The sequence below is a fragment of the Mustela nigripes genome, chromosome 6 (assembly GCF_022355385.1).
Source record: "Mustela nigripes isolate SB6536 chromosome 6, MUSNIG.SB6536, whole genome shotgun sequence".
NCBI lineage: Eukaryota > Metazoa > Chordata > Mammalia > Carnivora > Mustelidae > Mustela > Mustela nigripes.
In genome coordinates this window covers 33,805,854-33,831,860 of record NC_081562.1, presented here as the reverse complement: position 1 = coordinate 33,831,860, position 26,007 = coordinate 33,805,854, and the positions used below count along the sequence as shown (strand labels likewise).

The following is a 26,007-nucleotide window of genomic DNA, read 5'->3' as shown; positions in this document are numbered from 1 at the left end:
ATGGTTATCCCTACACATAATAGACACAGGATAGTTTCAGAATTCTTGTAATAACAGCATGGGATAAAGGCTGTTCCATGCACAGCAGCCCAAATAGAATAATTTGCATAGCTTTCTTCACAGTTTAAATGAAAGCTAGGATCAGAATCATTCGGAATCATTTGTTTGTCAGTCAAGTGTTTAGACGTGGTTTGGTTACTTGAAGTCAAATTATAAATGGGCAGTGTAGTTGGAAATTTAATTTAAACATTTTCATGCTGAGACTAGTGCTTTGTCCACCAGATCAATGGTTTTCAAACTTTATATTTTAGCAGAAAACCTCTTTCTTCAAATGAAATATTACTCCAAATTCAATATAGTGTGTAAAACAGCTAAAAGTACATCTGCTCCAGTTTAGGAAGTGGGTCTGATCTCTTGGCTACTTCCCATAGCAGCCACTGAGATGCATTTGAAAAGCCTAAAAGGCTTTTCAGATCACACTATAAAGAAATGTACCTGATTAGCTTTTACCAAAGATTAATTCCCTTCCCGCTAAACCTAAGACTGACTGACTTGTTCTCAGTGGGAGTATATATTTAATAACTGTAATTAAAATGTCTTTATACTGTGTGCTGAAGTTCAAGACTGTTGGTTTGCTACTAGATCCTCAGCTCTTAGAATAATGCCTGGCAATAGTAGACAATAAAAGCATTAAGCAATTCACATAAAATGTACAAGTTTATATTAGAGTAGTAATCAAAAATCATGTAACATCATTCTTGTTCTGGGTAGGACAATTTAATAATCCAATATTGACTGTTATGGAAAATTACATTTCATGTTATAGAATAGAGTATTCTAACAAAAATATTAATAATTGATTCAGCATTTGATTGATTCCAACATATCTTTTTTTTTTTTTTTGCATTTTAAAGTCTCTGAACTTAGAATGCATCTCATAATAAATGGAAGTTTAAAAGTTGCTGTCAGCCAGGTGTCGGCTGACACGTGATGTGAATATCTTTAATTGTCATTTTCCAGCAAGATCAAGATCAAAGCATCATACGTATGATGAAGTAATATAGTGCTCTAAAATTTGGAGAGCATTTTAGTAGCTGACATAAAATAAGACTGGCATATGCAAGTATGAAGCAGTTGTTAAAATACTGAAATACATTCTTAACCAATTGGTAAAAAGCTACTTCCTTGAGCCTCTTCTCACTAATGCCACCCCACCCCACTGCTGCTTTCGCTTCTTCCCTGGAAATCCTCTCCCAAGCTTATGATATTTAACAAAAATAGGATTAATTGCCTGTGTACTAGGGACTCTCCAGTACTCTGCTCCAGTTCAAAGCTAGTCTCCTTTCTAATTATCAGTGCCTATAGCATAAAGCTTAAAAATTGTTACTATCATACCAATTATACATCATTTTTAAAAATGCGTTTCAACCCTGAGAATAAGACAAAGGAATTGTTGTCATCCCCCAATTTTATATATGGAGAAATGAGACTCAGCATAGCAAACCTTATTTGGAGCTGATGCCTTAAGAAATAGAGACAGAACAAGGTGGCTAATCTCCAAACCAAGCAAGCACAGGCTCAAAATTTGTGAGATTGAAAGATCAAGTTAAAATAGGCAAAATCTCAGTAAATGATAAACAGACAACTAATTCAAAGGTATTCCCTCACACAGAATGCCGGTGTATGCTTCCTGTTAGTGAAGTAGCTCATACTCAAGAATCGTTAGCTTGGGTCCTACAAATGAAGCTAAGATAAAGCGAATGTCTAGATTCAGTAGTAGTGAGGAGGCACACTGAATATCAGCACTCTCCTGATGGTTCTGACATTTGCTCTCTAAAAGGAATGACCCTTTCAAGAAGTAACTTTATAAGCTGTACCTCAGCGTCTTTCCCTGCTGCCAGAGATGTTGTCAGTATTCGTGCCATAATATGAGCACTGAGAAAAATGTAGAAGAGAATAGAGACAGTTGAAGTAAAGGTGGGGTGAAAAATAGAAGATGAGTAAAGACAAAGTAGGACATAATTGAAGAATGAAGAAAAATACTGAAAAGCAAAATGACACAATTATATGGTTTATGATTTCAAGTTATGGAGAAGTGTAAATGTATGTCTTTCCAATACTATGTAGCCTCAGAAAGGCAGCATGAAATGTAGAAACAAAATCTGTATTTTTACATGTATCTATCAGTATGGTATCCTACAGGATAGTTCCAAGGCTCTAAAAGTTCTCTGGGCTCCACCTGTTTTCCCTCCACCTTAACTTAGGCAACTACTGATCTTTTTACTTTATAAAATTTTTAACTGTTCCAGAATGTCACATAGTTGGAAACAAACAGAATACATGCCATTCACCTACTAAAGGTCATCTTGGTTGCTTCCAAGTTTTGGCAATTATCGGTAAAACTGCTGTAAACAGCCATGTGCAGGTTTTAGACATAAGCTTTCAACTTCTGGAATAAATGCCAGAGAGAGTGATTGCTGAATCATATGGTAGGAGCCTCTTTAGTTTTGTAAGAAAAAGACAGTTTTGCCAAACTGTCTTCCAAAGTATCTACCATTTTACATTCTTTTTTAAAAAATTTTTTTCAATTTATTTATTTTCAGAAAAACAGTATTCATTATTTTTTCACCACACCCAGTGCTCCATACAATCCGTGCCCTCTATAATACCCACCACCTGGTACCCCAACCTCCCACCCACCCCCTGCCACTTCAAACCCCTCAGATTGTTTTTCAGAGTCCAGAGTCTCTCGTGATTCACCTCCCCTTCTTGTCAAGCAACGAATAAGACTTCTGTTGTTCCACATTCTTACCAGCATTTGATGTTGTCAATGTTCTGAATTTTTTTTTTAATGATTTTATTTATTTATTTGACAGAGAGAGATCACAAGCAGGCAGAGAGGCAGGCAGAGAGAGGAGAGGAGGAAGCAGGCTCCCTGCTGAGCAGAGAGCCCGATGCGGGACTCGATCCCAGGACCCTGAGATCATGACCTGAGCTGAAGGCAGCGGCTTAACCCACTGAGCCACCCAGGCACCCTCAATGTTCTGAAATTTTAATAGGATTTTTCTTATTTTTAATTCTCATTGGAATATAGTGACATCTCAATGTTATAAATTCATACCCAATTTAAAATCAGGTTGTTTTCTTGTTGAGTTTTAGGAGTTTTTTTTTTTTTTTAAATTTCAGATAAAAGTTCTTTATTAGACGTGTCTTTTGCAAGTATCTTCTCCTAGTCTGTGGCTTGCCTTCTTATGCTTTTGACAGTGTCTTTCACAAAGCAGAAGTTTTTAATTATTTATTTTCTGCATTATTTTGTATGTGAACGGTCATCACCCAAACCAAACCCAAGATCACCTAGACTTTTTACTCTGTCACTCCCTAGAATTTTTTAAATTTTGTGTTTTGCATTTAGGTCTATGATCCATTTTGAGTTAACTTTTATGAAGGTGTAAGTTCTGTGTTTCGATTCTCTGTCTCTGTCTCTCCCCACTCCCCGCCTCATTCATATGGATGTCCAATTTTTCTAGCCCAAATAGTTAAAAATACTTTTTTTTCCTCCATTGTATTGCCTTTGTTCCATTGGCTGTATTGTGTGGGGTCTGTTTGGAGGCTGTCTATTCTGTTCCATTGATCTATTTTTCTGTTCTTTTATCAATACCACACTATCTTGGTTATTGTAGCTTTATAGTAAGTTTTGAAGTTAGGGTAGCATCAATTCTCCAAAAGGTATTTTGAAATAAAGCGTAAGCTGACAAAAAGGTAGAAAATTCCTCAGAAGTCAGAAATGACAAAGGATGAATAAGTCTAGATATCTAATGTATACCATGATAACTATAGATAATAATGCTGAATTGAATACTGAAAATTTGCTGAGAGAGTAGATTTCAGGTGCTTTCATCACACACACACACAATGATAACTGTGAGGATATGATACATTAATTGTCTCTAGTAACCATTTCACTTCATACATGTATACTAAATCATCAGGTTGTACATCTTAATTATATATAAATAATTATTATTAAAAATAAAATAAAAATGTTAAAAGTTATAAAAAATTATAAAAAGAAAGAAAACACAAATATATAGATGTAGCAAGTAATTGCTTCAGGGTTATCTTTCCAGGGTGAGGGATATGTATCCTCCAGAAACTGGCAGAAGCAGTCAGAAATCTTTCTGAGTGGGATAGTTTAAACTCACACCTCTAAAACTTTTTATTAATATAGATTTAAAGAACATAAACTAAAACAATAACAAAATCACTAAACTCCTTGTAATACAAGTTACTAGAGTGAAAATGAACAACAACAACAACAAAAACAACAAAATTAGTCCATTGATCCAGGCAGGTAGTAGATTTATCAGATATAGAAATAAATAAAAATAGCCATCTTTAATTTGATGAAATACATACAATACTTGGTCTTTCTATGACTAAAAATGGATTTGAAAGCATAATGAATCAACAAAAGATTGGTAAAATTAGGAGGCTTTGAAAAACCTGAGTAGGAATTCTAGATGAAATATGATAAAATCATAAAAATTAACTAAAATTGATGTAAATTTAGTAGGTGGATAGAACATAAAATTAGATGAACTGAGGAAAAAATTGTTGAACATGGTGTACTGTTGTTATGCACGATCTATACAATTAGCTATTAAATTCTAAAGACAAGGGGTGCCTGGGTGGCTCAGTTGGTTAAGCTGCCATTAGGTTCAGGTCAAGATTCCAGGGTCCTGAGATTCAGCCCTGTGTCAGGCTCCCTGTTCTGAGGGAAGTCTTCTCCCTCTGCCCCACCGCAACTCATGTGTGCTCCCTATTGTTCAAATAAATAAATCTTTAAAAATTTTCAAAGATAGCACACTCAATTTTTTTGTTTGTTTTTAGAGATGGAGAGAGGAAGTGAAAGAGAGAGAAAGTAGGGGTTGGAGAAGAGAGAGGGTGAGAGAATCTTAAGCAGACTCACACTAATGGCGAGCTGGACTGGGGGCTCAATCTCAGGATTCTGAGTTCATGACCTGAGCTGAAAGCTTAACTGACTGCGCCATCCAGGCACCCCTATTTTGGGTTGTCATCTAATGTTATAAACTTGCTTAAGAAATTCTTTCTGTCTTCTGGCTCTTCTTGACCTATATAAATGTGGAACACACTCAGCCATGGTCTCAAACAACTCAAAAACTCACCAATTGCCTTGGTATTCACAATACAAGGAAAAGGGCACAAATATAAGACTTAGAAGAAGGTTCCTGATTTGTCACTAACCAGCGGTTGCATCCTGAGTAAATCACTTAACTTTTCTGAATCTTAGTTTTCTTATTTGAAATAAAGTGATTGTTTTCTCATTATTAAGAAATACATTTTCATTTATGAATTTATCTTTGAATACAACTAAGTAAATATATAAAGACTAATTTCCTATCCTTAGGTTCATAATTGGACAATATGATAAGGAGCTCTAATAAATATCTGTACCCAAGGAATTAATGTCTAAGATTCAGTCTTCATATTTTGAGATAGCAGCTTCAGGAGAAAGGAGAATAGAATGTTATTTGTTGAACAACCAGAATACTCTTTAGGGAATTTATGTATTTCATTGTATATTCACACATCCTTGTAAGAAAAATTTAATTATCCCCTTATTTATTTATTTTAGAGAATGAAGCTAAGGTTTTGAACTTATATAAGAATAGTGTGAATTTGAACCTATATCTGGCTGACTCCACAGTCAGCCACAGTATTTCTTCTCTTTATCAGGAAGCCATATTTTCCCACAAAATACTTCTTAATGTCATATTTCTGAATATGGAAATGAATGACATTTTAAAATGTTCTTAATATACCAGCTGTAATAGAAAACACAGAGTTTCTTTTTCTCTTGTGGATAGCTTTTGGAAAATAAGGAATAATTTTGAAATAAAGTTTTCCATATTTTGTCTCAGAGGAATTTATAAATTTCTACTAAACCTATTCAGATATTAAATTATGGAAAAGCACAATAAGCATGCTTGCCATAAAAATTATGTATGAGTTGTTAAAAAAAGAAAACCTCACAGAATTCTGTAATGCTCTACTTTATTATGGGAAATACTTTCTGAATAATAGCTTTTTATATACTTGGAGAATGAGTAAATTTATGATAAAAGCATACTTCTTATCTATGCTTACTGAAAAACTCAAATAATTTTTGGCTACTTATGTTTCTGTGCTGCCCCCCTCCAAAAAAAAGACAAAACAGCATATTTTAACCTGAAGATAGTAGAACTTGTTGATTTTTTTCTTTCCCTTTTTTGTTTTCTCCTTTTAAAACTTAAGTATAAGTGGTTTGGCTTAGTTATTTGTTTTTCAAATTAAGAAAACTTTTATAAAGAGTAAAATTTAACAAATTGAATACTCAATCATAGATATTAAGAAGAGATATTTGATAGATTAACTATTTCTATAGGGTTACTTTAGTCTGAATTCTAATAGAAGGAAAGGAGAGGTGTTACTGGCTTCACATTCAAAATTGACCAGGGGTAATGTCATGAGACAATTCTCTGGCATTTCTAAATGTTCTGGAAGTGTGGCACTAACTACCTTTTAAAAAATGTTTATACATTAGCGAAATAAGTCAAGCAGAGAAAGACAACTATCATATGATCTCCCTGATATGAGGAAGTGGTGATGCAACATGGGGGCTTAAGTGGGTAGGAGAAGAATAAATGAAACAAGATGGGATTGGGAGGGAGACAAACCATAAGTGACTCTTAATCTCACAAAACAAACTGAGGGTTGCTGGGGGGAGGGGGTTTGGGAGAAGGGGGTGGGATTATGGACATTGGGGAGGGTATGTGCTTTGGTGAGTGCTGCGAAGTGTGTAAACCTGGTGATTCACAGACCTGTACCCCTGGGGATAAAAATATATGTTTATAAAAAATTAATAAAAAATGTTTATACATTAAACAGCCTTATGAGATTAAGTTGATATCTACTCTGAAGCAAATGGCTGATTTGCTTGCTGTCCAATAGAACAGAGGTAATGTTTTCTCACCAGTACAAAAGCAGCTAATTTCTAACCCATTATAAGATACTTGAGCCCTAAACTTAGGACAGTTCAGCTGTGACACAAACCTACCTTGAGCTTAGTATCTACGTGGACTTCCTTCATTTCACGCTTGTGGAAATTAAGGAGCAAAGGGAACCACCAGAAATATGCTGATACTCAGGTTGCTTGCTATGCTTTGAATAATAAAGCCCTTTGTCCCTGACCCAGGAGTCTTGTATCGTGTGGTAATATTCATAAAACAGTATCAGGCTAGTCTTCTACCTGAAAGTGTGATCAAATTGCTAAACCCTCAGCGTTCTTGAAGTAGAAAAACATTAATTTCGCAATTTAAGAAAGAAATGAATTGCAAATGTTATCCCATCTTCTTGATTGATTTGTGTTGAGGAATGCTGTCAGTAACCATGAGTGTCTACTTACTGCTTATCAACTATAGAGTAGTTTTAAAAACACTAATAACACCATACACAAAGATAAACTTGAAATGGATAAAAGACCTCAATGTGATGCAGGAATCTATCAAAATCCTAGAGGAGAACATAGGCAGTAATCTCCTCAACATCGGCCACAGCAACTTCTTTCAAGATATGTCTCCAAAGGCAAAGGAAACAAAAGTGAAAATGAACTTTTGGAACTTCATCTAGACAAAAAGCTTCTGCACAGCAAAGGAAACAGTCAACAAAACAAAGAGACAACACAGGGAATGGGAGAAGTTATTCTCAAATGACACTACAGGCAAAGGGCTGATATCCAAGATCTATAAGGAACTCCTCAAACTCAACACACACAAAACAGATAATCACATCAAAAAAATGGGCAGAAGACATGAACAGACACTTCTCCAAAGAAACATACAAATGGACAACAGGCACATGAAAAAATGTTCATCATTATTAGCCATCAGGGAGACTCAAATCAAAACCACATTGAGATACACCAGCTAGAATGGCCCAAATCAACAAGACAGTAAACAAGTGTTGGAGAGGATGTGGAGAAAGGAGAACCCTCTTACACTATTGGCGGGAATGCAAGTTGGTGCAGCCACTTTAGAAAACAGTGTGGAGATTCCTCAAACAATTAAAAATAGAGCTACTCTATGACCTGCAATGGCACTAGTAGGTATTTACCCCAAAGATAATACTGATGTAGTGAAAAGAAGGGCCATCTGTACCCCAGTGTTCATAACAGCAATAGCCAGTCACCAAACTGTGGAAAGAACCAAGATGCCCTTCAGCGCATGAATGGTTAAAGGAGATATGGTCCATATATACAACGGAGTATTATGTCTCCATCAGAAAGGGTGAATACCCAACTTTTGTATCAACATGGACGGGACTGGAAGAGATTATGCTGAGTGAAATAAGTCAAGCAGAGAGAGTCAAGTACCATATGGTTTCACTTACTTGTGGAGCATAAGGAATAACACAGAGGAGATGGGGAGATGGAGAGGAGGAGTGAGTTGGGGGAAATTGGAGGGGGAAACAAAACTTAAGAGACTGTGGACTCTGAGAAACAAACTGAGGGTTTTGGAGGGGAGAAGGTGGGGGTTTGGGTGAGCCTGGTGGTGGGTATTATGGAGGGCACGTATTGCATGGAGCACTGGGTGTGGTGCATAAACAATGAATGCTGGAACACTGAAAAGAAATAAGATAAAATAAAATAAAATGGAAAAAAACACTAACATAAAATATTTTAGAACTGAGGTGCTATGTGAATTAGCACAAACTTTTTATCCCAGGAAACATGTAATATTCTTTTACAGAGAGAGGAAAAAGTCTTGAAATCATGCAAACCTTGGCTCAAAAACCAAAATTGTCATTTCTAAGGTTTGTATCCACCAGAAACAAGAAAATGATAGTAGTTTCTTATTTACAGTACATAAATAATTTCATAAGTTTTCCTCACAGATTGGCAAGTCATGTATTAGTCCCACTTTATAATTGATGAAACTAAGATTTGGAGTGATTTGTATTTGTAATTCAATTCTCTCTCCACCACACCAAACTATATTAAATTTGCATCATTCAAAAAAGATGAGCAGTATTTTAATAATCTATTTTTCCAACTTAGTGAAATACACTAAAAGCCAACTATGGTTAATATTTCTTGTATATAGACTGAGAATCCTTTTGTTGTATGTGATGCCTTGACTTGTACTTACAGTGAGTACATAGAAAACAAAAGATAAAGAATTGTTAAAACTTAAGGTGCAGAAATGCTTTTGGATGAAACAGCATTATATGAGTTTTATGATATTGGAATAGAGGAATAAATTTGGACAGAAAAAGTGAAAGAATTAGAGGGCTAACAAATGGCAAAAAACTTCCATGCGGGGGAATAAAGAAGGATAGATAAATTTTTTTCTGAAACAAACATAAATTCATAATATAATTTAAGAACAATCTTACATGTAAATTTATTGTAACATGATGGCAACCTGATAGTATCTCTACATAGCTGATAAAATTGAAATCATATAATCTCTGGAAAAAATATCTTTATTTATAATAAAATAAGGCATTATGAGTCAAACCAATAGAAAAATAGACATCACAAAAAATGTACAAATAATTTATATTTGTTTTATTAGACACTGATTATAAGATAAATATACTTACTTTAAGCAATAGAAGCTATCTTGCAGGAATACCTGCAAAGGAGAGCAGATTTGAGAAAACAATATAAATTTTAGAAATGAAAAATAAAATAATTGAAATTAGGATCTATAATATGGGTTTACTTGCAGATCAAACAAAGCTGAAGAAATAATGGACTTGAAAATATGTGAGAAAACATTATCTAGAATCTAGTTCAGAGAAGCCAATATATGAAAAAAATTAGGAAATAAAAATACAGAGAGAAAGTTAGAAAAGGTTTCATTATGCCTAAATAGAATTCTGGAATATAGGCAAGATAGAATGAGGCAATGGCCATATCCAGTAAGATAATGACTGAAAATTTTTCTGAAATGGATAACAAACATCATTGACACATTCAAGAAATTGAGCCATAAGCAGGATAAATTTGAAAAAAAATTCAGAGCTACTTATCAGTGTAAAATTTTACATAATGCAAAACAAAAAATCTTACTGAGAAAAAGAGGACACACATTAGCAGTGAAATTGCAGTTAGACTGACAGCTAATGTCTTAAAACCAACATGAGAAGTTAAGAGAGAGTAGGGTATCTTCAAAGATCTGAAAGTTGTATGAATGAAATTTACTATCAAACTGAAATTCACCAGAATAAGAGCAAACAGAGACATTTCCTTCCCTCCTTCCTTCCTTCCTTCCTTCCTTCCTTCCTTCCTTCCTTCCTTCCTTCCTTTCTTCCTATCTTTCTTTCTTTCTTGAGGTACAAGTTTATTTACTTTTTTGTTGTTGTTTTCAATCACGATTGTATATTTTTACTTATTTTTCATCATAAGTATGTCCTTTAGTCCCCATCACCTGTTTCCCTCATCTCTCCCTGTCCCACAAACCTCCCCTCTGGCAACCACCAGTTTGTTCTCTATAGTTAAGAGTCTGTTTCTTGGTTTGTCTCTCTCTCTCTTTTTTCCCTTCGCTCATTTGTTTTTGTTTCTTAAATTACATATATAAGTGAGATCATGTGGTATCTGTCTTCTCTGGATTCTTTCATTTAGTATTATCCGCTCTGTCTGTATCTGTGTTGTTGCAAATGGCAAGATTTTATTCTTTTCTATAGCTGAGTAATGTTCCATTGTGTGTATATACAATAATTTCTTTCTCCATTCATCTATTGGTGGACACTTGGGATGCTTCCATAGTTTGGCTATTATAAATAATGCTACAATAAACATAAGTGTTCACGTGTTCCTTTGATTCAGTGCTTTTGTATTTTTAGGGTAAATACCCACTAGTGTGATTCCTAGATCATATAGTGGTTCTATTTTTAATTTTTTGAAGTACCTCCATACTGTTTTCCATAGTGGCTGCCCGAGTTTGCTTTCCCACCAACAGTACAAAAAGGTTCCTTTTTCTCCACCTCCTTCAACACTTCTTGTCTCTTGTCTTTTTAATTTCAGTCATTCTGACAAGTGTAAAGTGATATTGCATTGTAGTTTTGATTAGTATATCCCTGATGATAAATAATGTTGAACATCATTTCATGTTTTTGTTGACCATCTGTATATCTTCTTCAGAGAAATGTCAGTTAATGTCTCCTGTGCATTTTTAAGTGAATTATTTGGTTTTGGGGTGTTGAGTTTTATCACTTCTTTATATATTTTGAATACTTTCACTTTATCAGATATGTCACTTGCAAATATCATCTTCCATTTAGTAGGTTGCTTTTTGGTTTTGTTGTTTCGTTTGCTGTGCAGAAACGTTTTATTTTTGATGTAGTCCCAATAATTTATTTTTACTTTTATTTCCCTTGACTTAGGAAACCTATCTAAAAAATATTGCTATGGCTGATGTCAGAGAGATTACTGCCTGTGCTCTCTTTAAGGATTTTTATTGTTTCAGGTCTCTCATTTAACCCTTTATTCCATTTTGAGTTTATTTTTGTGTGTAGTGAAAGTGGTCTGGTTTGATTCTTTTGTATGTTGTAGTTCAGTATTCCCCACATCATTTGTTGAAGAGACTGTCTTTTTCACATTGTGTATTAATTCCTCCTTTATCAAAGATTAATTGACCATATAACTGTAGCCTTATTTTTGGGCTCTCTACTTGGTTCTATTGATCTATTTCTGTGCCAGCACTCTACTGTTTTAATTAGTACTGCTTTATAATATAACTTCAATTCTGAAATTGTAATACCTCTAGTTTTGTGTTTCACTTCAAGATTGTTTGGCTATTTGAGGTCTTTTGTGGCTCCATACAGATTTTAGGATTGTTTTTTCTAGTCCTGTGAAAATGCTATTAGTGTTTTTAAAGGGATTGCAATAATTGTGTAGATGGCTTTGGGTAGTATGGACATTTTAACAGTATTTGTTATTCCAATCCATGAGCGTGGAATATCTTTCCATTTCTTTGAGTCATCTTGAATTTCTTTCATCAGTATCTTATAATTTTCAGAGTACAAATCTTTCCCTTTTTAGTTAAATTTATTCCTAGATATTTTATTATTTGGGGGCTATTGTAAATAGGTTAGTTTTCTTAATTTCACTTTCTACTACTCCTTATTAGTGTATAGGAATGCAACATATTTTTGCACATTGATTTTGTATCCTGCGACTTTACTAATTTCATTTACCAGTTCTAATAGTTATTAGAGGAGTCTTTAGGATTTCCTATATATAATATCATGTCATCTGTATATACTGAGAGTTTTCCTTCTTCCTTACCAATTTGGATGTCATTTATTTATTTATATTGTCTAATTGCTGTGGCTAGAATCACCAGTACTATGAGGAATGAAAGTTGTTAAAGAGGGCATGCTTGTCTTGTTCCTGACCTTAGAGGAAATGCTCTCAGTTTTTCACCATAGAGTATGGTATTGGCTGTGGGTTTTTAATATAAGGCTTTTATTATGTTGAGATATAGTCCCTCTAGACCTACTTTGCAAAGCATTTTTATCATGAATGGATGTTGTACTTTGTCTAATATTTTTCTGCAGCTATTGGAATGATCATATGGAGTTTTTTTACATAAATATGTACCCCAATGTTTATTATACCATTATTTATAATAGCCAAGATATAGAAGCAACCCAAGTGTCCACTGATAGATGAATGTATAAAGAAAGTGTGGTATATACATATACAATGTAATATTACTCAGTCATAAAAAGCAATGAAGCCTTGCCACTCGTAATGATATGGGTGGACCGAAAAGGCATTATGCCAAGTGAAATAAGTTAGAGAAAGACAAATACTATGTAATTTCATTTATGTGTGAATATAAAAAAACAACAAATGAACAAACAAATAAACAAAATAAAACAGAAACAGACTCATAAATACAGAGAACAAACTGATGGTTGCCAGAGGGGGAATACATAGAATAGGTTAAAGCTATTAAGAGGTACAAATTTCTAGTTATACAGTTAAAAAGTCATGAGGATGTAAAGTACAGCATAGAGCATAGTCAATAAGATTGTAAGAAGTTTTATGGTGACAGATGGTAACTTCACTTATTATGGTGAGCATTTTATAATACATATAATTGTTGAATTACTATGTTATGCATCAGAAACTTATATAATATTATATGTCAGCTATACTTCAATTAAAAATAATTAAATACATATATGGGAGAAATTTGCTGTTCCAAAAAAACCCAAAAAACAAAACGCCTTGGTCAGACTACCAGGTCTGAGTGCCTGACCCGGCATTACTACCTGTGAGCAAGTCACCAAACTCTTGCTGTGCCTCCCTTTTCTCATCCCTGGTTATAACTGTACCTACTTCACTGAGTGTTTGTGAAGATTAACTGAGATAATGCATTTAACATATTTAGGAGAAAGCCTGATACATGGTCAGGGCTCTAGAATGTTACTGGGTGGGTTACAGATTTCATCTCTTTATACAAATAGTCAACATATCTAAGTGAAGCTTCATAACATCAGCAGTAATCTGAGGGATGAAAATTTTATACTACTCTACTACAGGTCTCTATAACTATATTTAAATCTTAACTTTTAAGGAGCAGAAATTCAGGTGCTAGAAATTATAGATAACTGATGCCAGAGCTATATACATCAGCTCCCTAATCATACAAACTTGGGAATTTTGGAGCTGCAATTATGGTACCTTTTTGAACTAGCCTAATTAAAAATAGGGGGAGGGTTATTAGCGCTGCAACTGAACTTAAGGAAGCAAGAGAGTTAGAGCCTTCTATACCTCAGGATTTCTTTCTCACTTGTCTCAGCTTTACTCTTCCCTCTCACTGTTGACTGACTCTCTGCTTCCCAGGCCCCAGGGTCAAAAATACTATTCCCAACAGTTCCAGATTTAGAGATGTCAATGCTCCAGCCATCAGAGCAACAGAATGAATCAGTTCTGATTCCGGTTCCAACTCTACCCATTCCAGAAGATTGGGTTACCTTATATAACTTTTTTGGCAAGTATGCTTCCCATCCAGAGTCCCAGAGTCCCAGTGACTCTTTAGTAAACATGCCCACTGGGATTCTCTTTACAATGTGCATATGGAGGGAAGGGGGAAGACCCAGAAAGGAGAGGCTAGCAGTTAACCGAGAGGGTGTCTGCTAACTGTTGGTTTATAAATCTCTGTGGGGGCAGAGAAATTAGAAGTGCTAGAAACTACAGATAATTAAACACAGTTTGGAGGAAATGATGAGAACTCTGAAATAATAATATAACAAAATTTTATTAATTTAAGATTTAGGACTTTATGCCTTATTTTTGTCCAAAAACTGATAAAAATGAAAAAAAATGCTTGGCTTACAGAATTTTATTTTACCAAATAATTTTTTTTGGTGGAGGGCACATCCATTAGTAAGGCAAAATGGCGGGGCTGTGGTTTATATCAAATCATATTTGATTGTTATTAAAATCAGTATTAAAAAATTTTTAAAAATCAGTATTAATTTGTGAATTTTTAATAATTTAGTGTCATCCTTGTGTGGGAACCATGCTAATCGCTATATCATTCCAATTTTGGTATATATATGCTGCTGAAGCAAGCACTATTTACATAGCATTTAGAACTGGATTCTTGGGGCGCCTGGGTGGCTCAGTGGGTTAAGCCGCTGCCTTCGGCTCAGGTCATGATCTCAGGGTCCTGGGATCGAGTCCCGCATCAGGCTCTCTGCTCAGCAGGGAGCCTGCTTCCCTATCTCTCTCTCTCTCTCTGGCTGCCTCTCCATCTACTTGTGATTTCTCTCTGTCAAATTAATAAATAAAAGCTTTTAGAACTGGATTCTTTAAGAGACTATATTTCACCTTGTTTAGCTGTTATTCAGCAAATGATTTTTTGTAGATATAATTTATCCTGCAATTGCCAACTGTGGGATTTAGAAAACCCTAAGTAAGAGGTGTGTTTACTGCAAAGATTAATGTCTATTCTCATCATATAAGATTTAAAACTAAATATAAATTTCCCTGTCCCTGGTAAACTGATAAAGTAGCAAAGTGATCATATGGTTTTTATTCTTTCTTTTATTGATGTGACATATCACACTGATTTGTGAATATTGAACCATTCTTGCATCCTGGGAATAAATACTAGTTGATTGTGGAGTATAATTTTTTAAACATATTATTGGATTTGGTTTGCTAATATTTGGTTAAGGGTTTTTGCATCTATATTCATGAGATATAGCGGCCTATAGTACTCTTTTTGTTGTTGTTGTTGTGTCTTTATTTGGTTTTGGTATTTGATATAGGCCTCAGAATTTGGAGGTTTTTTTTTTCTCTTCTATTTTTTGGAATATTTTGAGAAGAATGGGTGTTAACTACTTTAAATATTTGGTAGAATTTTCCTGTGAAGCCATATGGTCCTGGATTTTTGTTTGTTGGGAACTTTTTGATTACTGATTTAATTTCATTGCTAGTTATTGGGCTGTTCAAATTTTGTAATTTTCCTGCTTTAGTTTTGGTAGAGAATATGTTTCTAGGAATTTAGCCCTTTCTTCTAGGTTGTCCAATTTGCTGGCATACAGTTGTATTTCTGTGGTCTTGTTTGCTATTTCTTATCTTTCATTGGTAATTTTGATTATTTGGGTCCTCTCTCTCTCTCCGTCTCTCTCTTTTTTCTTTCTGATCAGTCTCACTAGAAGTTTATCAATTTTATTGATCTTTTCAAAGAACCAGCTCCTGGTTTCCTTGACCTGTTGTATTGGTTTTTTTTGTTTGTTTGGTTGGTTTTGTTTTAGTTGCTCTATCATTTATTTCTGCTCTAATCTTGATTATTTCCTTCCTTTTGCTGGGTTGAGTTTTGTGTGTTCTTTTTCTAGTTCTTTTAGGTGTAAGGTTAGCTTGTTTGAGATTTTTCTTGCTTCTTGAGTTAGGCCTGTATTGCTATAAACTTCCCACTTAGAACCACTTTTGCTACATCCCAAAGATTTTGGATCATTGTGTCCTCATTTTCATTTGTTTTCATGTAATTTTTTATTTCTTTGATTTCTTGGTTGACCCGTTCATTGTTTAGTAGCATGTTATTTAACCTTGGTGTGTTTGTGCTCTTTCCAGATTTTTTCTTGTGGTTGAATTCTAGTTTCATATCATTGTGGTCAGGAAGGATGTATGGTACAACTTCAATATTTTTAATTTGTTGAAACTTATTTTTGGCCCAATATTTGACCTGTTCTGGAGAATGTTTCTTGTGCACTTGAAAAGAATATGTGTTTTACTGATTTAAGTTGTCAAATCCACCTGGTCCAGTGTGTCAATTAAAGCCATTGTTTCCTTATTGATTTTCTACTTGGATGATCTGTCCATCAATATAAGTGGGGTGTTGAAGTCCCCTAGTATTATTGTGTTACTATCAATTATTTTTTATGTTACTAATTGTTTTATGTATCTGGGTGCTCCCATGGTGGGTTCATAAATATTTACCTTTGTTTTATCCTCTTCTCGGATTGTCCGCTTTATTATTATATAGTGTTCTTTGTCTCTTATTACAGTCTTTATTTAAAATGTATTTTGTCCAACATAGGTATTGCTACACTGGCTTTATTTTGGCATCCATTTGCATGATAATATTTCTCTATCCCCTCACTTTCAATCTGCAGGTGTCTCCTCATTTTGTCTGACTTTCTTTTTCTATTTCTATGTGTTAGGAAAGTCAGCCATTTTTCTTGTTCTTATTGATAACACCCTTATGAAGAAGAGGTCCCATAGTGCCCTGTAGTAGTACAGTGTTCCCTGTTCCCCAGGGCCTGGTGTTGCATGGAGTGTTTCCTTTCTGTGTTGCATGTGCTCTGCTGTTGAGTTTGGCCTCTTTTTTTCTTCAAGTCAGTGGTCTATAGAGACTCTTTTTGCCTCTTATGGCCAGCAGGGTGTGAGGTGGTCTGTCTATGAAAGATCTACCCCTGCCATCTTTGGAAACGAGGTCCTGCACAACATGTGGGTAAGGATAAATGGTTAATAGGGTTTGCACTGGTCTTCTTAAGATGGGACCCATAGCACTGGGGCTGAAGGGAGCATGACTGGGAAGGGCTGATCCACTTAAGCACAGGGGTCAATGCCTGGTGCAAATAAGGTATGTACTGAGTGTTAGCACCATGCTGATTTCCACAGGTGACTGTTGTTTATGCTGGAGGAGAGGGGAGGGAAATGGCACCTGCCAGCTCCTTTTTTCCTGGAGAGGTGTCCCCATGGTCCCTGTCTTTCTGGGCCACACCTTAAGATGAGCAAATCACTTTCCCTCCCATCTACCCCTGGTGTTTCTCAAACGCTGGGTCTACACTGTAACTGCATGGACTGTTTGTCATGCTATCTTTTTAAGTGTGGGGACTCCCCTTTCTAAGGCTATCTGTACTTTCCCAGAGCCAAGCCCAGTGATTTTTAAAATTCCAAGATTTACGTCCCACTGGTTTTAGGAACCCTCAAAATTTCAGCCCCTTTCACTTTCAAAGGCAAAATTACGGAGATTGGTCTTCCTTGTGTTGTGGGCTCCCTGGTGCAAGAGTCTGTTTTCTACCCTTCTCTGTGCCACCAGCTTCCTTTCAAATGAGGACATCCACAGTCAGTTTCATTCTCACTGTCTTCACTCTTCCTTTAGTTTTGGAGTTTGTTCTACCAGTCTTTGGGTCATTTTCCAGATTATTTATGCTGATTATGATTGTTATCTACTTGTATCCATGATAGGAGGTGAGCTTAGGGTCCTCCTACTCTGCCATCTTCCCAGCTGACCTCACCATAGACATTTTCATATTAACAAAAACTGAGTTTGCTACTAGTAGGCAGTTATTAAACAAACTTATTTAAAGGCACAGTCCTTTTCTCAAGAAAATCCCAGATGAAATATCCATGTGGCAAGAAGAAAGAAAAAAATAAGAAATAGGAAATATGTTGGTAAAATCAAATATAAGTTGACAATACGAATAGCAATAATCACATCTTGTGGAATTAAATGTCACAAGTCAAATCAGAGAAAATTTACATATAAATCAAAATGGAGTGAAATTGAGTTAAAATATTCTATGATTCTTGTATTCCCTAGCAGAAGGGAAAAAATGGTTAATTTTAGATTATGTTAACCGTGTGTATTATGATTTCCAGAAGAAAAATTAAAATGAATATATATCAACAATGTTATTTTCACACTAGTAAGAAAAAAACAAAACAGAACAATAAAATAAAAGAAGCACTGAATCCAAAATGAAGCCAAGAAAGTAAAGGGAAAGAATATAGTGTATCCAGGGGTGCCTGGGTCACTCAGTTGGTAAAGTGTCTGAATCTTGATTTTGGTCGAGGTCATGATCTCTGGGTCTTGACCCTTAAGACCCTGACAGTTGTTTAAGATTCTCTCTCCCTCTCTTTCCACCCCTCCCCCACGTCTCTCCCTCTCAAAAAAAAAAAAAAAAAAAAAAAGGAAAGAAAGAAAAGAATACAGTGTATTCAGGCAAATAGAAAGCACAAAATAAGACACGCACACACACACACATTTAAGTATGTATATATAAGATACATGTGTATATATACAAAATCAAATATACCAGTACTTATATTACATGTACTTAAATAACTTAGTTAGCAAATAACAGTTTCTTCTAGATATTTTTAATTCAAAAGCCAAACTTAAATTCTAAAGGTGCAGTGAGCTTGAAAGCAAAATGATAGGAAAAATAGATCACAAAAACACCAAAATAAAGCTGGAATCCTTATATTTAGGTAAGAAAAAACACAGTCTCTAGGGAGAAATGAAAGCTTTACTAAACTAAGAGAAATTTAAAAATATTTTTAACTTAATAGAAGTTTTGAATTCAATGAAATTGAAATGAAAACATCACTCATAAAAACGTGTGGGATGCTGCAAAAGCAGTGCTTAGAGAGAAATTTATAGCAAAAACTGCATATGTTAGAAAAGAAGAAAGATATAAAATCTATCATTTAAGTTTCTACCTTAGGAAACTTGGTAGAGTAAATTAAATAAAAACTTGGTAGAGTAAATAAAATAAGCAGGAGAAAAAAAAGAATTAGAGAAGAAATCAATACAATTGTAAATGGAAATTCAATAGAGTATCAATGAAACCAAAAATAATCAGCTTCAAAAATGGAAAGTGCCAGGCCTAAAAGTGTTCCTGGTGAATTCTATGAACCATTTGGGAAAGAAATTATACAAATTCTTTGTGATCGCTTTCAAAGGATAGAAGCAGATGGGATACTTTCTAATTCATTCTGTAAGGGCAGAATTAAACTAATACTAAAGACAGACAAAGACTATACAAGAAAACTACAGACTTCCAATAACATGATACAGAAAATCCTCAAAAAAAATTAGTAAATCAAATCCAACAATTTATAAAGAGAATCATGCACATTATACATAATCTAATGACCAATAGGGATCTATCCCATGTATGTAATGCTTGTTAAATGTTCAAAAATCATGGGGCACCTGGGTGACTTTCAGTTAAGTGTCTGCCTTTGCTCAGGTCATGATCCTGGGGGCCTGGGATTGAGCCCCACATTGGGCTTCCTGCTCAGTGGAGAGTCTGCTTCTCCCTCTGCCCTGCCCCTCCTACTCCTATTCTCTCTCTGTCTCTCTCTCTCTCTCTCTCTCTCTCTCAAATAAATAATCTTTAAAAATTTTTAAAAATTAGTGTGTCCATCACATCAACAGGCTAAAAAAGAGAAATCACATGATATCTATAGATGCAAAAAAGCATTTCACAAAGTCCACATTCAAGATAAAAATTCAATAAACCAGGAATAGAGGGCAACTTCTTCAACTTGATAAAGAATTTTTACAAAAACCCTACAGTTAACATCACACTTAATGGTAAGAAATAGAAATATCAGGTACAAGACAAGGATATTGACTCTAGCCACTTCTTTTCAACCTTGTACTAAAAATCCTAACTAATGCAATCCACAAGAAAAGAAAATAAAAGGTATGCAGAATAGAAAGAAAGAAATGATTTTTTTTCAGATGACGTGATCATCTATATATAAAATTTGAAAGAACCAACAAAACTTCTGAAACTAATAAGCAATTGTAACAAAGTTTTAGTTGTAGGATCAATATAAGCCTATCACCTTCCTATATACTAGTAATGAACAGTAAAGTTTGAAGTTAAAAAAACAAAACCATTTATGTTGCCACCTCCAACTTAAATGCTTAGGTATAAACCTAACGAAATATGTACAAATTCTGTATGAGAAAATCTACAAAACTTTGATGAAATAAGTAAAAGAACTCAATAAATTGATAATATATCATGCTCATGGTTAGAAAAACTCAATACTAGCAAGATTTCAGTGCCTCTTAACTTGATCTATAGGTTAAATGAAATCCCAGCAAGTCATTTTGTTTAACAAACTGATTCTAAAATTTATATAAAGAGGCAAAATTCCCAGTGTAGCCAACACAATATTGAAGGAAAAGAACAAATGTAAAGAACCAACAATATTTGACTTCAAGATTTGCTATAACCTACAGTAACCAAGACTGTGCTATTGGCAAAAGAATAGGTCAATGGGACAAACAGGTCAATGGAACAGAATATAGACAGCCCAGAAACAGACCCATACAAATATGGCCAACTGATCTTTGACAAAGGAGCAAAGATAATAAAAACAGATTAAGACTGTCTTTTCAACATATGGCGCTAGAACAGAGTGGTTATCCTCATAATTAAAAAAAAAAATGAATCTAGACACAGACATTTTACCACTCACAAAATTTAACTCAAAATGTATTGCATACCTAAATATAAAATCGAAAACTCCTAGACTCCTGGAATGTAATATAGAAGAAAATATAGATCTAGGTGACCTTAGGCATAGCTATGACTTTTTAGGTAGAACACCAGTGGCATGATGCATGAGACATAATTGATAAGTTGGACTTCAATAAAAGTAAAAATTTGTGTTCTGCTGAAGACAATGTCAAGAGAATGAGAAGACAGGCCGACAAAAATATTTGCAAAACATTTACCTAATTAATTGTTACTATCAAAAATAAACAAAGAACTCTTAAATCTCAACAAAAAGAAAATAAGTAACCCAGTTTAAAAAATAGGACAATGACCTTAATGACACTTCACCAAAGATAATATACAAATGGCAAATAAGTATATGAAAAGATGTACCATTCTATGTCCTCAAGGAAATGCAAATTACAACAGCAAGATATCACTACATAACTATAATAAGAGCTAAAATCTAAAATGATGACAATACCATATTCTGACAAGGATACGGTGCAACAGAACTTTCATTCATTGCAGATAGGAGTGCAAAATATTCAGTCACTTTGGAAGACAGTTTGGAACTTTCTCATAAAACTAGAAATATTTTTACTAAATGATCCAGCAATCTCATTCTTTGGTATTTATTCAAATGAATTGAAAACTTGGGGTGCCTGGGTGTCTCAGTCAATGAAGCATCTGCCTTCACCTCAGGTCATGATCCCAGGGTCCTGGAATCAAATTGAACTCCCAGCTCAACAGGAAGTCTGCTTCTCCCTCTCCTCCTCCCCAAGCTTGTGCTCTCTCTCGCTCACAGTCTTTCTCTCAAATACATAAATAAAATCTTTTTAAAAAATGAATTGAAAACTTACATCCACACAGAATTGGAACACAAATATTTATAGCAGCTTTATTAATAATTTCCAAAATTTGAAAGCAACCAAGACATCCTTGAACAGATCAATGAATAAACAGCAGCACATCAGACAAAGGAATTCTATTTAACAAGGAAAGCAGATGAGATAAGCCATGAAAAGACCTGGGGGAACATTAAATGCATATTACTAAGTGAAAGAAGCTAACCTGAAAATGCTATTTGTATGATTCCAACTATTTAACATTCTGGAAAAGGCAAAACTACGGGGATAGTAAAAAGGTCAGTATTGCCAGGGGCCAGGGTTGGGAAGAAGGGGTCAAGACGCATAGCACAGAGGATTTTTAGAGCAGTGAAAACTACTCTACATGTTACCATAATGTTGGATACATGTCATTATGCATTTGTCCAGACTAACAAAGTATAACACCAAGAGTGAACCCTGATGGAAACTATGGACTTTGGATAATTATGAAGTCTCAGTGTAGGTTCATAGATTATAACAAATGTACTACTGTGGTGGGGAGTGGAAATATGTCAATAATGGGAGAGACTTTGAATATATAAAGGATGAGAGTATATAGAGAAATTTCTATAAGATAAAATTTTGTTTTAAACCTAAAACTGCTCTAAAAAATAAATTTTATTATTTTTTAAATAATATAAAGCAAAGATGTAAATTTAAATAATATAAAGCAAACACTAAAGAAGTACCAAAGAGAAGTCAAAAATTCTGAACTATATTGAGAGTTTTACTATATCTTTCTTAGTAATTTATAGAACAAACACTCAAAAAGTCAGTTAAGGATGTAGTTTGATAAATTGATTTAATAACACTTGCTTAAAGGACATAAATAAAACACTCAACTAGAGGAAGAACACACAGGACATTTATAGAACTTTAACTTATGCTGGCCTTAAGTCAGGTCTCAAAAATAACTTCAAGATTAAAATTATGTGAGTATATTTTCTGAATATAATGCTAATAAACTATAAATGAATGATATCAATAATACTAACAATGGTAGTACTAGTAATGATACTAATAAGCTGTAAGTGAATGATAAATGAAGATAACTAGATAATCTTTACCCTCTTGGAAATTAAGAAATATCTGAAAAATTCGTGAGTCTATCATAAATATTTTTAAAAATAATTGAATAATAAAAATCTATATATTATAATATAAAAGCAATAGGCAATGAATCTTTTTAAAGTAAAACAATTCATCAAAAAGGTAAATTTTTTTAAAGAAATTTGATGAATTCCTGGCAAATCTGATTATGAAAATAGAATGGAAAGCACAAATAACCAGTATCAGGAATGAAAATGAGGCAGAATGACAAATGATACAGACTAAAACTATAGTAAGGGAATATTGTGAACAACCCTACAACAGCATATTTGAAAATTTGAAGAAAATGGCCAATTCCTAGAAAAATATGATACCGAAATTACCCTTAAACCTAACATTATAGGCAAGCAGCCAGGAAGGAAAAATTTTTGACCTGTGACAGTATTTTTTAAATTTTAACTTTGCTAGTTAACATACAGTGCAATATTGGTTTCTGGAGTAGAATTCAGTGATTCCACAGTGCTTATCAAAAGTGCCCTCTTTAACATCCACCCCACCTATCTCTCTCCATCCACCCTCAGTTTGTTCTCTATCATTAAGAGTCACTATGGGGTGCCTGGGTGGCTCAGTGGTTAGGCCGCTGCCTTCGGCTCAGGTCATGATCTCAGGGTCCTGGGATCGAGTCCCGCATCGGGCTCTCTGCTCAGCAGGGAGCCTGATTCCTCCTCTCTCTCTCTCTGCCTGCCTCTCTACCTACTTGTGATTTCTCTCTGTCAAATAAATAAATAAAGTCTTTAAAAAAAAAAAAAAAAAAAAAAAGAGTCACTATGGAGTGCCTGGGTGGCTCAGTGGGTCAGTGGGTGGCTCTGGGTGGATCAGTGCCTTCCGCTCAGACCATGATCTCAATGTCCTGGGATTGAGTCCCTCATCAGGCTCTCTGCTCAACAGGGAGTCTGCTGCCTCCTCTCTCTCTCTCTGTCTGCCTCTCTGCCTACTTGTGATCTCTCTCTGTCAAATAAATAAATAAAATCTTAAAAAAAAAAAAAAAAAGAGTCACTATGGCTTGTTCCCTATCTCCCAAATGTCCATCAACTGATGAATGGGTAAAGAAGTGACAGTATTTCTATTTATTTATTTATTTAAGATTATTATTTATTTATTTAATAGACAGAGATTACAAGTAGGCAGAGAGGCAGGCAGAGAGAGAGAGAGAGAGAGAGGAGAAAGCAGGCTCTCTGCTGAGCAGAGATCCCAATGTGGGGATCCATCCCAAGACCCTGGGATCATGACCTGACCAAAGGCAGAGGCTTTAACACACTGAGCCACCCAGCTGCCCCTAGAAGTGACGGTATTTTTATTTATTTATTTATTTATTTGTGACAGTATTTTTAAAATCAGAATGTGTCTCACAAAAAATGTGCAAGACCTTATCAGGAAAATTGTAAAACTCTATTAAGAATGTTAAAGAAAAACTAAATAAATTATGAATTGAAAGACTAAATTTCAAAGGTTTAAATTGTTCCAAAATTAACAGTTAAATCACAAGAAGTATTTATGACTATTGACAAGCAGAATCTATGATTTTTATAGAAAGTCAAAATCTGCAAATAGCCAAGAGACACTCAACAGGGTGAATAAATTGGGAGAACTTGTCAAACACCATAATTTATTATTAATAAACTCTAATTATAGAGCTGACACAAATAAGACAGTGAATATACTGTGGTGTAGTATGGTATAGTATGATATGGATGCTATGGTATGGATAGGATGAGATGAGATAGGATGGAATGGTAGTAATTCTAAGATAGAGCAGGGTAGGGTTAAGTAAAATAGTAGAGAAAATGAAAACTGATAGTGGCATATATGCTTCATTGATACTATAAGACAGATCGTATTCTAAATCAGTGGGAAATATTCAGGTTGTCCATTTATTCCTGATTCTGTTTTGGAAGTTTGTAAGTTTCCAAGAATGCATCCATTTCATTTAGGTTGCTTAACTTATTGGCATATAATTGTTGATAATAATTTCTGATGATTGTTTCTATTTCCTTGGTGTTAGTCGTGATCTCTCCCTTTTCATTCATAATTTTATTAATTTGGGTCCTCTTTCTTTTCTTTTGGATTAGTTTGGCCAGTGGTTTATGGATCTTATTGATTCTTTCAAAAAAGCTGCTTCTAGCTTCGTTGATGTGTTCTAATGTATCTCTAGTATCTCTGCTCTAATCTTGATTATTTCCCTTCTTCTGTGGGGTTGGCTTAATTTGTTGTTGATTCTCCAGTTCTTTAAGGTGTAAAGAGAGCTGGTGTTTTCTGGATTTTTTAGTTTTTTTGAGAGAGGTTTGGATGGCTATGTATTTCCCCCTTAGGACCGCTTTTGCTGTATGCCATAGGTTTTGGACAAATGTGTCTTCATTCTCATTGGTTTCCATGAATTGTTTAAGTTCTTCTTTGATTTCCTGGTTGGTCTAAACATTCTTAAGCAGGGTGGTCTTTAGCTTCCCAGTGTTCCAAACTTTTTCCTGTGGTTGAGTTCCAGTTTCTTCCCAGTTCCTTCCAAACTTTTTCCTGTGGTTGAGTTCCAGTTTCAAAGCATTGTGGTCTGCAAATATGCAGGGAATATTCAGTCTTTTGGTATTGGTTGAGCCCTAATTTGTGACCCAGTATGTGGTCTATTTTGGAGAAAGTTTTATGTGCACTTGAGAAGAATGGGTACTCTGCTGTTATAGGGTGGAATATTCTGTATATATCTATGAGGTCCATTTGGTCCAATGTGTCATTCAAAGCTCTTGTTTATTTTTTATTGATTTATTAATTACTGATTTATTGATTTTCTGCTTGGATGATCTATTACTGAGAGTCGTGTGTTAAGATCCCCTACTATTAATGTATTCATATCAATGTGACTCTTTATCTTGATTAATAGTTGTCTTATGTAGTTGGCTCCTCCCGTATTGGATGTATAAATATTTACAATTGTTAGACCTTCTTGGTAGATAGACCCTTTAAGAATGATGTAGTGCCCTTCTTTATCTCTGACTGCAGTCTTTAGTTTAAAATATAATTTATCTGATAGGAGAATCACTAACAATATTGAAGCAGTGATCAAAAACCTCCCAAAAAACAAGACCCAGAACCTGATGGATTCCCTGGAGAATTATACCAAACATACAAAGAAGAAATAATACCCATTCTACTGAAGCTGTTTCAAAAAATAGAAACAGAAGGAAAA

The 26,007-nt window shown here is 34.6% G+C and overlaps 1 protein-coding gene and 1 non-coding gene across 2 annotated transcripts in view; one reads left to right on the top strand and one right to left on the bottom strand.

Moving 5' to 3' along the window:
- Window positions 1-26,007, top strand: part of LRRIQ1 (leucine rich repeats and IQ motif containing 1) — a 198,602-nt gene that overhangs the window by 147,674 nt on the left and 24,921 nt on the right. The window lies entirely within an intron of this gene.
- Window positions 14,551-14,656, bottom strand: LOC132021019 (U6 spliceosomal RNA). The gene has a single exon (XR_009405203.1). It is a non-coding gene; the product is annotated as a U6 spliceosomal RNA (small nuclear RNA).